The following is a 16,877-nucleotide window of genomic DNA, read 5'->3' as shown; positions in this document are numbered from 1 at the left end:
ATACAACAGCAATTTTCTTTCCCATTTCCTTTTGCTTTTACATTTCACCTCTCCTCAGTTATAAATTTTGTTGGAAAGCAAGGCACAATTTTTTTACTTTTACCCTTTTCCTTAGAATTTCTTGCATGTCACATGTGAATTTGCCTAGGGATTCTCCTGTAACAAGAATTATCTAATTGCCAAGTAAGAGTGTGAATAATTTATTAGAAAAGTGTGAAAGACTTCATACTGATAACCAATTATTATTATTATTATTATTATTATTATTAGAGACCAAGTTTCGCTCTTGTTGCCCAGGCTGGAGTATGGTGGCGCAATCTCGGCTCACTGCAACCTCCACCTCCCAGGTTTAAGCAATTCTGCCTCAGCCTTCCTGAGTAGCTGGGATTACAGGCATGCGCCACCATGCCCGGCTAATTTTGTATTTTTAGTAGAGATGGGATTTCTCCATGTTGGTCAGGCTGGTCTCGAACTCCTGACCTCAGATCATCTACCTGCCTCAGCCTCCCAAAGTGCTGGGATTACAGGCGTGAGCCACTGCACCCAGCCGATAACCACTTGTTAATTTATAGCCAACTTTAAAAAATTGACATGGGGTGGGGAAGCGTGCTGGGTAGGAGGATGGGTAGTAATAGTATGTTCAGCTTTACTTTGGACTGCCATTTACTGGTAAATTAAGTCAAGCAATGTTTGACAAACAAAACAATTATGTTCAGAGATTAGAACAATGAACTTGCTGAAGAACAATATCAGCAAAATGGTGGAACAGAAGTTCCTAGTACTCATCTCCTCACAGAAATATAAATTTAAACATCTATCCACACTAAAAAAATACCTTTACAGGAACTAAGAAATTCAAGTGAGGGATTTTAGCACCTGGATGTAGCATGGAAATAAGAAAAGATGTATTCATGACGACAGGAAAGACAGTTTTACATTACCTGTGTACTATGATTTGAACATGTCCCCTCCAAACTTCAGGTGTTGAAACTTAATGGCCAATATGATGGTATTAAGAGATGGGGCCTTTGAGAGGTCATGAGAGCTCCTTCTGTCATGATTAAGGCCTTTATAAAAGGGGCTTTGTGCAGTGTTCACCTCATTGCCTTTCCACCTCTTGCCATGTGAAGACCTAGTATTACGCCTCTCCAGAAGATGCCACAATAAGGTGCCATCTTGAAAGCAGAGAGCATCCCTCACCAAACAACCAAACCTATCAGGGCCTTGATCTTGGACTTCATAGCCTCTAGAATGATGAGAAAATAAATTTGCTATTTTTAAATTATCCAATCTCTCAGATATTTTGTTATGGCAACACAAAACAGACTAAAGACACCATGTCACTGTTTTCACAAGCCTGGGCAACACATCACACAGATAAATACTCTTCATGTGGGAAAAGCAGTGTGAAGTGAGCTCTCACCTTCACTTCAGTCCCTGGCAGCAGGCCTACCCCAGTAAGCTCAGACTCAAGGAAACCCCAGCACCAGGAGTCTCCAGGCCAACTGTCCCAGTCTCCAGACCAGATCATGTGGACACAGGCTCCAGGCCCAACCTAGAGACAGGCTTGCCCTTGCAGCCTTAGGTCCTAGGCCAGCCCCTTGGACACAAGCTACAGGCCTCTAAAGGTAAGCAACATTCTGTTATCTCTCACCATGGATTAACTTTGTTTATTTTTGAACTTCCTAGAAGTGGAATCATATAGTATATTCTCTTTGATGTCTCATTTCTTTCCAGAGTCCTTATTTTTGATGACCATGTTACACTTTGTCCAACAAACCTGCCAAGTCTTCTGTCCTATTTTCCCAGGCTCTTGCTAAGTAACCTGTGTTGATAATGTAATGTGTTAATTCTTGCTAAAATATTAGTGAGTAAAAATGCCCTTCCACTGCACCAACCCACCCCCTGCAGACTCAGGCTCTAGACCCATCCTAGCACCAAGCCAGCCCCCATGGTCCCAGGCTCCAGACTGCCCCCTGTGGCCCTATGCTCCAGAATATCTAGGTTCCAGGCTCACTCCAGTAGAATTTAATACTAGTCCGGCCCTCAGAGACCCAAGCTCCAGGCTGGACCCCATCAACCTAAGACCAAAGCCTGCTCCCATGGACTCAGCCTCCAGGCCCACTACCATGGACCCAGATGCCCAGGCCACCCCATTGAACCCTGGTGCCAGGTCAGCTCCTGTAAACTCAGGACCAGGCCCATCTCCATGGACCCAGGCACCAGGCCTCCCCCAGCAACAGGTTTTCCCTCAGGGACTCAGGCTTTAGGCTGGCCCCTGTAAACATATGCTTCAGCCTGCCTATGCATGCCTACCATGCAGGCCCAATCTCTAGGCCCAACCAGTGGAGTCCAGCACCAGGCTGGCCCCTGTGAACCCAAGATCCAGGCCTAACCACCTAGATTCAGGTTCAGCGCCAGCCCTGCTGGACCCATGAGCCAGGCTCATCCAAGTGGATCTAGCCACCAGACCAGCCTGCCTGAGGATTCCAACAGCAAGCTTGCAAGCAGACCCCACTAAATGGCTCACCAAGAATCTCTGATGGTCTGACTGGTAAAGGACTTTCTCTGCCAAAGCCAGTCTGTAAAGATGGGAAAAGGTGCCTGCTTCTTTTTCAAAATTGTATTTTATTTTTTAGAGACAGAGTCTCACTATGTTGCCCTGGCTGAAGTATAGTGGATATTCGCAGGCATAATCATAGCACACTGCTGCCGCAAACTCCTGGGCTCAAGTGATCCTCCTGCCTTAGCTTCCTGAGTAGCTAGGACTTCTATGCCTGGTTAAGAGGTTGCTACTTCTTCAAATAGACAAACACCAACACAACACCACAAGGATTACAAATAAAACTGCCTGACAAAGAATTGAAAATAATTGTCTTCAAGAAACTTAATAAGCTTCAAGAGAACACAGCTAGACTACTAAACAATATCAGGAAAACAATACATAAACAAATGAGTTCAACAAAGAGATAGAAGGCATTTAAAAATTCTGGAGCTGAAGAACACAATGCTTGAATTGAAAAATTCCACAGATAGATTTAACTGCAGATTTGATCAGTCAGAAGAAAGAATCAGTGAGATTGAAAACAGGTCACTTGACATTAGAGCAGAGGAAAAAGAATGATAAAGAGTTAAGAAAGCCCATGGGACTTAGGGAACACCATCATGTAAAATAATATTTGCCTATAAGTGTTCTGGAAGGAGTAGAAAAAGAAAAGGGGAGAAAGCTTATTTTAAGAAATAATAGCAGAAAACTTCCCAAATCTGGAGAGGGATATGAATGTCCAGATTCATGAAGCCCAAAGAACCCCAAATATATTAAATATAAAGAGATCTACCCTAAGACACATTATACTCAAATTCTGTATTTGATTATTTTGAAATTAATAAAGATTATTTTGAAAGCAATAAGAGGAAAGACACTTGTCATATGCAATGGAATCCACATAAGACGGTCAGTGAATTTCTCAGCAGAAACCTTGCAGATCTTGAGAGAGTGGAATGATATATTTAAAGTGCTGAAAGAAAAACACCTGAAAACCAAGAATACTACCCCTGGTAAATCTTTCCTTCAGAAATGAAGGAGTGATAAAGACTTTCTCAGACAAACAAAAGCTGTAGGAGTTCATTGCCACTAGACATGCCTTACAAAAACTGTAAAGGGAGTTCAAGTTGAAACAAAATTTCTGGAAGCTGAAGCTGTGAAAAAAATTTTAAAATGACATAAAAACTTAGAAGTATAAAACTGTAGAGGTAAGAATACAGTCAAATTCAGAATACTCTAATACTAATGATGGTAATGATAGTGCATAAATAACTCTAGTAAAAAGTTAAAAGTCATGAGTATTAAAAATACATATGGCAACAATAATTTGTTAGTGGATATACATTATATAAAACATGCAAATTGTGACACCAATACATAAAATGTGAGAGGAGGAGAAGTTAAAAGTGTAGAGTATTGTATATGGTTGAAGTTATGTTGTTATTAGATCCAAACAGACTGTTATAAGATGTTTTATGTAAGCCTTATGGTAACCACACACAAGAAAAGTCTGTAGTAAATAAAAGATACAGAAGATGAAATCAAAGCACACCACTACAAAAATAAATCATTAGGCCGGGTGCAGTGGCTCACGTCTGTAATCCCAGCACCTTTGGAGGCCAAGGCAGGCGGATCACGAGGTCAGGAGATCGAGACCATACACGGTGAAACCCTGTCTCTACTAACAACACAGAAAATTAGCTGAGCCTGATGGCGAGGGCCTGTAGTCCCTGCTATTCGGGAGGCTGGTCCAGGAGAATGGCATGAACCCGGAAGTCGGAGCTTGCAGTGAGCCGAGATTGCGCCACTGCACTCCAGCCTGGGCAACAGAGCGAGACTCTGTCTCAGAAAAAGAATAAAAATAAAAATAAATCATTAAGTCACAAAAGAAGTCAACAAGAGAGAAAGAAAGGAACTACAAAACATTTAAATGATTAATAAAATGGCAATATTAAGTTCTTCCTATCAATAATTAATTGTAAGTGGATTCAATTCTTCAACTATAGAGTGACTGAATGGATAAAAGAAAAACAAGATTCAATTATATACTACCTACCAGAGACTCACTTAAGCTTTAGGGACACACATAGGCTGAAAGTGAAGGGATAGAAAAAGATTCCATGCAAATGGTAACTAAGGGCGAACAGCAGTGGTTATACTTATATTGGACAAAATATACTTTAAGTCAAAAACTTTCACAAGGACAAAGAAGCTAATTATATCATAGTAAAGAGGTCAATTTATCAAGAGGATATAACAATTGTGAATACTATGCACTCAACAGTGGTGTACCTACATATTTAGCAAATATTAACAACTGAACAGAGAAATAGAAAGCAATATAATAATAGCGGAGTACTTCAGTACCTCACTTTCAAAAATGGATAGATATAGATCATCCAGACAGAAAATTGATAAGGAAACAGTGGACTTGAAATACAGTATAATGTGAACCAAATGGATCTAACAGACACATACAGGACATTCCATCCAACAGCAGCAGAATACACATTCTTTTCAAGTGTACATGAAACATTCTCAAGGATAGATCACATGTTAGGCTGTAAAACAAGTCAACAAATTTAAAAAGATTGAAATAATTATGAATATTTTTTTAAACCACAATGTTAATGAAATGCTGTAAAATGTTACAAAATCAGCAACAGGAAGAAAATTAGAAAATACACAAATATGTGTAAATTAGACAACATATACTCGAATAACCAATAGGTCAAAGAAGTCTTCAAAAGAGAAAGGCCAGGTGCCTGTAATCCCAGCACTTTGGGAGGCTGACGTGCGTGGATCACCTGAGGTCAGGAGTTTGAGACCAGCCTGGCCAACATGGTGAAACCCCGTCTCTACTAAAAATACAAAAATTAGCCAGCCATGGAGGCAGGCACCTGTAATTCCACCTACTTGGGACACTGACTTAGGAGAATCACTTGAACCCAGGAGGCAGAGGTTGCAGTGAACCAAGATCGCACCACTGCACCCCGGCCTGGGCAACAGGAGTGAAACTCCATCTCAAAAAAAAAAAAAAAAAAAAAAAAAAAAAAAAAAAAAAAAAAAGAAAAATATCTTGAGACAAATGAAAACAAAACCACAACATAACAAAACTTATTGGATGCAACAAAAGCAGTCCTAAGAGTGAAGTTTATAACAATAAATGCCTACTTAAGACAACCTATCTTTATATCTTAAGGAACTAGAAAGAGAAGAATGAATTAAGGCTGAAGTTAGCAGAAGGAAAGAAAACACAAATCCAAGCAGAAATAAGTGAAACAGAGACTAAAAATAGTACAAAAGATCAAGGAAACTAAGAGTTGAGTTTTTAAAATATAAGCAAAATTGACAAACTTTAGCTCGACTAATAAAAAAAAAAAAGAAGACTCAAAATATCACATTACAAATGAAAGAAAAAAAATTGAAAAAAAGCCAGGCAAAAAGTTGTGCAGCTGTAACCCCACCTACTCAGGAGGCTGAGGTGGGAGGATCTCTTGAACTAAGGAGTTTTAGGCCAGCCTGAACAATGTACTGAGACCCTGTCTCAAAACAAACAATTATAATTCAAAGAGGAGATATTATAACTGATATCACTGAAATATGAGGAATCATAAGAGGCAACTATGAAAATTATATGCCAACAATTGGATAACTTAGAAGAAATAGATAAATTTCTAGAAACATACAATTTACCAAGGCCGAATAATGAAGAAATAGAAAATCTGAACAGACAAATGATAAGCGAGAAGATTGAATCAATAATCAAAAAAACCTCCCAAAGAAAAAAACCCAGGACCTGATGGCTTTATTGGTTAATTCTACCCAACATTTAAACAAAAATTAATGCCAATTGTTTTCAACCTCTTAAAAATTCAAGAGGAGGGACCACTTACATCATGAGAACAGCATTACCTTGACACCAAAGCTAGGTAATTGGACACTCTAAGGAAAGAAATTATAAGCCAACATCCATGGTGAACATAGATGCAAAAATCCTTAACAAAATACCAGCAAACTGAATTCAATTACACATTAAAAGGATCATACACCACAATCAAGTGGATTTATCTCTGGGCTCCAAAGGTAGTTCAACACATGCAAATCAATAAATGTAATACACCACAATAACCAAATGAAGGACAATCATACGTTCAGTTCAATAGATGCAAAACAAAACAGTATTTGACAAAATTTGACACGCTTTCATGATTAAAAATGCTCAACATTAGCTGTAGGAGGAATGTGCCTGAAAGGCCATACATCACAAGCCTCGAGCCAATATAATACTCTATAGTGGAAAGCTAAAAGCTTTTCCTCTAAGATGAGGAACAAGACAAGAAAACCCACTCTTGTCACTTCTATTCAGCATACTACTGGAAGTCCTAGCTAGAGCAATTATGCAAGAAAAAGAAATAAAAGACAAGAAAACCCACTCTTGTCATTTCTATTCAGTATACTACTGGAAGTCCTAGCTAGAGCAATTAGGCAAAAAAAAAAAAAAAAAAAAAAAAAGCATTCAAATTGGAAAGGAAGAAGTAAAACAGTCTGTTTACAGATGACACGATCTTGTATATAGAAAACTCTAAAGACTTCACCAAAGAACTGTTATAGCTAATCAGTGAATTCAGTAAGCTGCATGACACAAAATCAACATGCAAAAATAAGTTGTTTCTATATACTAACAATGAACTACCTGAGAAGGAAATTAAGAAGCTAATCCTATTTACAATAGAATAAAGAAATACTTCAAATACATTTAACCAGGGAGGCAAAAGATTTGTATACTGAAAACTCAAACATTGATGAAAGAAATTGAAATAGACACAGATAAATGGAAAGATATTCTATGTTCATGGATTGGAAGAATCAATAATGTTAAAATATCCATACTACTTGTATAAACCTAAAGATTCAATGCAATCACTCTCAAAATTCCCATGGCATTTTTCACAGATAGAAAAACTATCCTAAAATTCATAAGTCACTGTAAAAGATCATGACTAGCCAAAGCAATCTTGAGCAAGAACAAAGCTGGAGTCATCATGCTACCTAATTTCAAAATATACTACAAGACTATAATAATCAAAATAGCATGATACAGGCACAAAAACACATAGGCCAATTGAACCGAATAGAGAGCTCAGAAATAAATCCACGCACTTATAGTCAATTGATCTTTGACAAAGGTGCCAAGGAAACACAGTGGGGGAATAAACAGTCTCTTTAATCAGTAGTGGTATGGAAACCATATATTCACATGCAGAAAAATGAAATTGGACTCATGTCACTTCATATGCAAAAATCAAGTCAAAATGGATTAAAGCTTAAATGTAAGACCTGAAACTATAAAAATACTGGAAGAAAACATGGGGGAGAAATTGTTGGTATTGGTCTGGGTACTGATTTTTTTGATATGACACCAAAAGTACAGGCAACAAAAGCAAAAATAGTCAAATAGGGTTATATTAAGCCAGAAAGCTTCTGAACATGAAAGGAAACAACAGAGTGAAGAGACAACCTATGGAATAGGAGAAAATATTTCCAAACTATACCTCAAATAAAGCATTAATATCTGAGTTATATAAGGAACTCAAATCAATAGCAAGAAAGCAAATAACCCAATTAATGAAGTAAAAGGACTTGAACAGACATTTCTCAAAAGAAGACGTGCAAATGGCTAGCAGGTATATGAAAAAATTCTCAACACCACTAATTATCAGGGAAATGCAAATTAAAACCACAATGAGGCCGGGCACAGTGGCTCAAGCATGTAATTCTAGCAGTCTGGTAGGCTGAGGTGGGTGGGTCACTTGAGGCCAGCATTTGGAGACCAGCCTGGCAAACATGGTGAAACCCTGACTCCACTAAAAATACAAAAATTAGCCATCCATGGTAGTACATGCCTGTAATCCCACCTACTTGGGAGGCTGAGGCCTGAGAATTGCTTGAACGTGGGAGGTGGAGGTTGCAATAGGTCAAGATTGCACCACTGCACTCCAGCCTGGGTGACAGAGTGAGACCATGCCTCAAAAACAACACAATGAGATGTCTCCTCACACCTGTTAGAATGGTTAATATAAAAAAGACAAAAGATAGCAAGTGTTGGTGAGGATGTAGAGAAAAGGAAACCCTTGTGCATTGTTGTTGGGAATGTAAATTGGTATAGCCATTATGGAAAATAGTATGGAGCTTCCTCAAAAAAACCCAAATAGAACTACCATATGATTCAGCAATCCCACTTCTGGATATGTATCCAAAGGAAATGAAATCAGTATGTTGAAGAGGTATGTGCACTCCCATGTTCACTGCAGCATTATTCACAATAGCCAAGATGTGGAATCAACATAGTGTCCATCAATGGATGAATGGAAAAAATGTGATACACACACACACACACAAAATGGAATATTAGCCAGGCTTAAAAAAGGAAATCTTGGGCCAGGTGCGGTGGCTGACACCTGTAATCCCAGCACTTTGGGAGGCTGAGGCGAGCGGATCAGGAGTCCAGGAGTTTGAGACCAGCCTGGGCACCATGGTGAGACTCTGTGTTAGCTCTACTAAAAATACAAAAAATTAGCTGGGCATGGTGGCCCGCATCTGTAGTCCCAGCTACTCAGGAGGCTGAGGCAGAAGAATCGCTTGAACCTGGGAGGCGGAGGTTGCAGTGAACTGAGATTGCACCACTTCACTCAGCCTGGGCAACAGAGCGAGACTCCATCTTTAAAAAAAAAAAAAAAAAAAAAGGAAATCTTGTCTTTTGGGACAACATGGATGAACCTGGAGGACAATTTACTAAGTGAAATGAGCCAGGCACAGAAAGACATACACTGTGTGATCTCACGTACATGTGAAATCTAAAAAGGTAGAACTAGAGGCAGAAATTAAAATGGTGTTTGCCAGGAGCTAGGGGGTTGGAGGAATGGGAAGATGTTGGTGAAGGGTACGGAGTTTCACTTATGCAGGATGAATAAGTTTTGGAGATTTAATGTCCAGCATGGTGACTGCAGTTAATAATACACTATTGTATACCTGAAATTTGCTAAGACAGATCTTAAATGTTCTCACCACATGGACGCACAACAGGTAACTATGTGAGGTACTGGATATGCTGATTAACTTGATTGTAGTAATCATTTCACAATGTATATGTTGTATCAAAATATCACCTTGTATACCTTAAATATATTCATTTTTTATTTGTCAATTATACCTCAATAATGCTGGAAAAAACAATGGACTTATTTTGTGTAAAATATATACTAGTTATTAGAATCATTATGGAAAATGGTGGTTTGATTTACTAATTTAATGATTCAATTATTAAATTTTTCTCAAGGCATTTTTGGGGGAAATTTCTTTATTCTAATTTCTGAGCTCCAATTAGAAACATCAAATATATGTGTTGAGGGTCTATTTTGTTAATGAATCAAATATTTAAATGTTTATGTATCACGCTATACAAGTCACTGAAGTTGCGATGGTGAAAGGAACAGACAGGATTTCCCTGCCCATATGGAACTGAGGTAAGGCTAAAAATAAATAAAATGACAGATTTCTAAAAGATGTTATGAATAAAATGAGGCAAAGAGAGAGAATACTCAGCAGTTGAGGTAACTACTATCAGGAAAGGCTTTTTTTAAAAAAACAAACAACAACAACAAAAAAACAAGGTCTTGTGCTGTCACCTAGACTGGAGTTCAGTAGTGCCATCACAGCTCACTGCAGCCTCCACCTCCCAGGCTCAAGCAATCGTCCCACCTCAGCCTCCTGAGAAATTGGGACTACAGGTGCAAGCCATCATGCCCAACTAATTTTTTCATTTTTGTAGAGATAGGGTCTTGCTATGTTGCCCAGGCTGGTCTCAAACTTCTGGACTCAAGTGATCCTCCCACCTCAGCCTCCTAAAGTGAAGGGATTACAGGTGTGAACCACCATGCCCAGCAGGTAAGGCATTTCTGAGAAGACCTTTAAGTATATGTTCTCTGCTATATTCCTAATACTAGGCACAGAGCCTGGTACATAGTCAATAGTGAATGTATATTTGATGAATTAAAGGATGGATTATACCAGGAAATGGCCTTGAAGAGAGGCATTGACCAGAGATGAAATATCATCAGCTTTTCTTTTGTGACTGGTCATAGATGTGTGGGTTGGTTTGGCCTAAAGGTAGAAATATGCAATGGGAAAGAGAGCATAGGAAAACTATTGGAAATATATGTATATATATCATAGTAATTTCCTTTTGATATGGGCCAGCTTATAAAGTCCAATCTAGGCACAAAGATTGATGTGAATATTGACTCTGTCAGTTCAAGTCTACTATCATTTAGTTTACCACTAAAGTACCAAACAAGCAGTGCAAGGGATGTGTACACCAAATAAGTATATAAGTGAATGGATGCACCTCTTTGTTGCTTCCTTGTACTTCATAAATGCCCAAGTTCAGTAATTGAGGGAGCCCATGAGGATAAGATCAAAGGGGTTCAAAACTACAGACCTTTGTAACATTAGGCTGGGTGAGGGGACCATAGTTAAGGATCTAATTTACTAATATATAAAAAATTTGTTGTTGTGCTATAGTAATGTATTTATGCAGTCTGTTCCTTCTGCACCATCTGGTCAATACTAGAGCTGTAGGCCTACCAAACCTTCCTTGAAGCAAAGTCTAATTGAAGAACTAAGATTAAGATGCAAACTTATGTGGGATAATTAAATGTTAGTTTATAACTAATAATAATATAATAAGAAACGAGGGAAGGTTTTTTTATGATCTAACTCTTGTTAAACTGACTCACATTGACAGTCTTTCACCTTGCATTCAATAGACCGATCTGTTATGCACATCTTTTGTCTACACATAAAAATATGCAAATAAAACATCTATAAATACAATCTATAAGTATTGATGAGTGCTTGGTTTTCTCACATCCATTCTCACCTTCTTCAATGAGAGAACACGGATTTTTATTTGGGTATATTGTTATTCAGCTAAAAGACTACATTTCGTAGCATATAGCTCACCTTTAAGTGGAAATATTGTGTGGTATTTCTGGAAAAATCTTTTTGAAAAGGGAAGAGTGTGTACCTATTCTTTCCTCTGTCCCATCTCACTGCTTGAAATGTAGATGTGGTGACTGATGCTCCAAAATTCATATTGTATCAAGGGGACAAGAACCATACCTAAAGCATAACAGAGCAGAAAACTGGAAGAATCTCAGCCCTTTGATTACTGTAGAGCCACCATATCAACCCTGAGCTCTCTCTTGACTTCTCTTATACAAGAGAGAAAGAAGCATCTGTCTTGTATATGACTATTCATTAGAGTTTCTGTTACTGTCTCCTGAACTTTATCCTAACCAGTTTGGTGAGCAATATGGATTTGCTGAATTTTTTTTATGATAGATGGAGGAGAAGGCAACATTTCATTATACACAGTAAACAATATTTTCATTATGCAGGTCCTCTGTCTAGTTTCTTCCCAGATCCAAATTCCCTTTAGTGCCCCTGTCCCCCTACCAAGCAAGGCCCATCCACCCCACCAACTCTCTATGATACTTTTTTCTTCTCCTGGAGTCAGGGCCCACTCTGATCCCAAAATGACATTTGGGTGGACATTCTTACTTCACCCCTTCTTCAGGGATTCTTTTCCCTATATAGAGGGACAACTTAATTTTAGCTGAGCTTTTGCTCATAGACGCAGTCTACCGCAAGATAATAGTAACAGCATCAACAATAACCCATATGATTAAGTGCCTACTGTGGTCAGTCATTTAATCCTCACAACAATCCTATAAAGTGTTATCTATTTTACAGAGAGGATAAATAATCTGCCAGTGGCAGAAAAGCCTAGTTGTCTACCCAACATTCATATTCCTTCTTCCCTAAAATAAGAGTTTTCACTGTGAAGTCACCATCCATTGTGGCTTACATACACATTCATAATTGTCATATCTTCCTTATATATTGATTCTTTGTCATTATGAAGTATTTCCTTTTGTCTCTAGTAATGCTCATTTTCTTGAGGTCTATTTTGTCTAATACTAGTATAACAACTCCTCTCTTGTGGTTATTGTTTGCATGGTATACTTTCCTCCATCTTTAAAATTTTTATTCTATTTGTATTTAAAGTACATCTCATGTAGACATCATGTAGTTGGTGCTTACTTTTTAGCCACTCTAACAATTTCTGCTGTGATTGGAGCATTTAGTTTATTTGCATTTGATATACTTATTGATATGATTGTATTTAAAGGTCTGCCATTTGCTGTTTATTATCTTACCAATTTTCTTTTTGTTTTTTGTTCCTCATTTTCTTCCTTCTTTTATGTTAATCAAATATTTTTTCATATTCCATTTTAATTTCTCTATTGACTTTGTAGCTATATTTTTCATTATTTTTTACTTTCTCTAGTGTTTACAAAATGGATCTTTAGCTAATCCAGTCTACCTAGTTATACTGAATTACTCCAGATGAAATACAGAAAATTCACAAGAGCAAATTCCATTTACTTCTTCTTCTTAGTGCTATTATTGTCATATATGTTACATCTACATTTGTTATAAACCCATTAATATTAGTGAAGTGTCATACTTTTTTGCTTTAAACAGTCATCTGTGTTTTCTATAAGGAAAGAAACATACACATATTGGTTATTTTTATACTTACCCACATATTTACTATTTCTACTGTTTGAGAAGTCTTGAAATATTTATATTCTTTTACCAAATAGTTGCACTTATAGGATTTTTTATGGCAATAAGTAGAGATGATAGTAAATTTCTTTTATCATCATGTTTTGCTCACTGTTTCTTATAATTAAAATTTTGAAATAATTTAAATGTCTAAGAACAAGTAAGTTATTACATAAACTATGTTACGTATGTAGGACAGATAAATGTTTATTTTTAGCATATTGATTAAATGAGACAAGTATATATTATATATATATGATACATATACATATATAATTACAGTTTTTAGAGAAAGACTGAGAAGAAATATATCTAGATATTAATAATGGTTCTTTCTGGCTATTTGGATTATGCATTTGATTTACTGCCATTTTCTTATTTAAACTTTCTATAATTTCTACATTTTTACAAAAATATATTTTCTTTTGTAATCAGAAGAACAGCACAATGAGAAGATTCAGGATTGGGGAGTTATGTTATATAAGCGCAGGTCAGAATCTTTTAAACTAGTTAATCATAGTAGTAAGACTAATTGTCATAAATATATTTACCAACTTTAATGTCCTCAGTTTGGCAAATTTGGAGGATAGAAGGTAAGAAGGCAAGTTATGGTAAAAGGTATATGAATTTACATGTTATTCAATATAGTAAGCCTATTCTGTTAGTAGGTCTTCTTTTCTATTCTGTTGTGATTTAAAGATTGCTACAGATTCCTAAATGCCTCAAAGGATATCCCTCACTGGCTGCATTGGGCCTTAAAATTTTTGTAAGGTAACTCCTTTTTTTTTAAAGCTCTATTGTCTCTCTTCCTATGAAGGCTACCTTATTTAATCTAGGAGGGGAGCATCCATTGACATATAAGCATGGATTACTGTATCAAACTCAGGACATTCTGATGAAGAATATTTTAGTGGTTTGGGTAATGCTCTACAGTTATAAAGCTGACTGTGTAGGGTTAATTCTAGTCAGAATTCTATGGTGAGGTATCCTAGAGGTATCACCTATTCTAGGGTGAGGTACTGGGCACTTTGTGAGGTTGGTAGGTGGGTAGAAGTGAAAGAAAAAAGAAAAAAAAGGAAGGACAATACCAAATGGAGATGCAAGAATCATTCAAAATTACTTTGAACCTGTGTTCACAGCTATTAAGCCTGTATTCCTCTTTAAGTATCATTTGTCAGTGGCCAGTGATTTTTGTGGTTCTTGGCTGCTTGTTCCTTCATTTAGATAGACGTCAAAATCCTTGTAAGGTTTAAAGTTCTTTACCTATACAAGATATGTTTATTATTTTGCCCTTCATACCTTCAAATTTCAAAGAGTGACTTCAGTAGTTGAAGAAATTAACCCCCAGTAAAGGGACATGGTAAGTAAACCATCCCCAGGGAAAAAATATATAATAGTTAATCCAGGCCTTCTGGAGACTTTACCTCTTCTTCCTTGGCTTTCATACATGCTGACAACTCTTTAAGATGGAATTTAAAGCCAAATGAGGAAGAAGGCAGAGGTTTGTGGATGCTTTGTGGTAAATAGATCTTTCAAAGGCCCCTAAGTCAATTTGCATTGGTAGCCCCTGTTCAGTCTTCTCTTAGGAGACCAGTCCAAAAGACGGTTAAGTTTTAAAAATGCGCTTATAAAGTCAGAACACATATAGATGCAATAAATCCAAATCTAATGCCTTTATTGTACAGGTGAAAAAAATTAAGTCTTGACAACTTGGTTGACTTAACCAAGATTATAACTAGTTAAAAACAGTGTAAGAATTAAAACCCAGGTCTCTTAGCTGATCTAATGGATTTTCCACAATATAAAGTTACCCCAAGTCCAGATATTAGATATACACCTTCAAAGCCCATAAATACATGAAACAAACCAAGGCAAAAAACAAGCAAGCAAAGAAAAATCCTAGCAAGTCTCATATCAACTACTGGGAGAAAATGTGTAAACATTAGATGGAATCGAATTGCAAGCCATATTGTCTTTTATAAAAAGTAGATTGTGTCAACTATACTAAATAATTTTCCCCCTAAAATTGTTGAACAAAAGAAGGTAATGTAGGTGTTTACTTATTTGGGCCATGAGGCCTTTTTGTTGTTTTGAGACAGAGTCTCGCTCTGTTGCCCAGGCTGGAGTGCAGTGGCATGATCTGAGCTCACTGCAGTTTCCGCCTCCCAGATTCAAGTGATTCTTCTGCCTCAGCCTACTGAGTAGCTGGGACTACAGGTGCACACCACCATGCCTGGCTAATTTTTGTATTTTTAGTAGAGACAGGGTGTCACCATGTTAGCCAGCCCCGTCTCGAACTCCTGACCTCAAGTGATCCGCCCTCCTCAGCCTCACAAAGTGCTGGGATTATAGGCATGAGCCACAGCACCTGGCCCTGAGGCATTTTTTGATATGGGATGATGTGTATCATTTAAAATCTGACTTCAACTGATTTGGGCAATATATCTTAGCCATAGACAAAGAATGAGTCTGTTGTGTGAAGATGCCTGGTTGAGTGTCATAGGAGTCAGGATAAGGTCACATTTACTTTATTGGATGTTTTATTCCATATCTTGACTCAAAGAAGGCAAACAGCAAGATAATGAAATCCATTGGTGACCTAATTTGGGAGGCATTGTCAATGTGAACAAGAACAGAGAAGTAAAATAAATACAAGTTTAGACATATATGCCACGAAGATGCAGTGGGATGTCACTTCAAAAGCAACCTAATAGCTTGGAATGGAAATGGGCGCCCGAAATTCTAGAGATAGAAAATGATAATGACTTTTAAATGGTGGGGGGAGGGAGTTATAATAGTTTGCAAATCCATACAAGATTACAATTTTGAATGGAGGAAAAAAATACCCCAAACAAAAAGAACTGTGTACTTAATACACATTTACATAAATCTTCCATCTCAAAATCAGAATGGAAAGATTTCCATTATTATTTTGGAGATATTAACATTTTGGGTATAAAATTGGAGATAGCATCAAAGTAAACATGTAAAAGGATGAGTTACATATAAAATGACTGTGAGCACAATGTGAAGGTACAGATAGTATCCTCAGGATCTCAGATCTCACATAAAGAAAAAAACTGAAAGGAGGAATTGGAAAAAATTAAAGAAGGAATTGAAAAGAGAGAAAAAAAGGAATTGCTTTTTCTGCCCTCTGTTGTCTATTGTGCTTTTCTCTGTTGCTTTATAAAGAAAAAACAGATTTTTTTTTCTTAATAAAGCCTTGCTAATATATAGGTTTAGAAAAGAGCAATCAGGCCACAGCAACAACCCATAGCCAGGTAGTCGAGGAGAGACTCTTTCTAAATTTTGTGAGTACTCTTGATGTCCCAGGGGACCAGAGCCAGTGCTGTTCAATTTTTTTAAATCCTCTCACAATTTTGGAATTCATAGGGTTAAAATTCTCGCAAAGTGTCTTTATGAGAATACATAGCAGTCTGTTTTCAATTGCATAAGTAATGGCATGATGAAATTCAGCACTGTGATTGCTATAAAATAAGAGAGTCTTTCAGAAATCATATGTCATTGGATAAGAAATGGACCCTTTCTGCACAGCTGGAGGGAGCAATTGAGGTGTCCTTTTCAGCAGATACCTGTATTTCATGGTAGAAGCAATCCATTAAAGATTGAAAGAGAT

This window comes from Papio anubis, chromosome 9 (assembly GCF_008728515.1).
Source record: "Papio anubis isolate 15944 chromosome 9, Panubis1.0, whole genome shotgun sequence".
Taxonomy (NCBI): domain Eukaryota; kingdom Metazoa; phylum Chordata; class Mammalia; order Primates; family Cercopithecidae; genus Papio; species Papio anubis.
Note: the sequence above shows the minus strand (reverse complement) of the source record.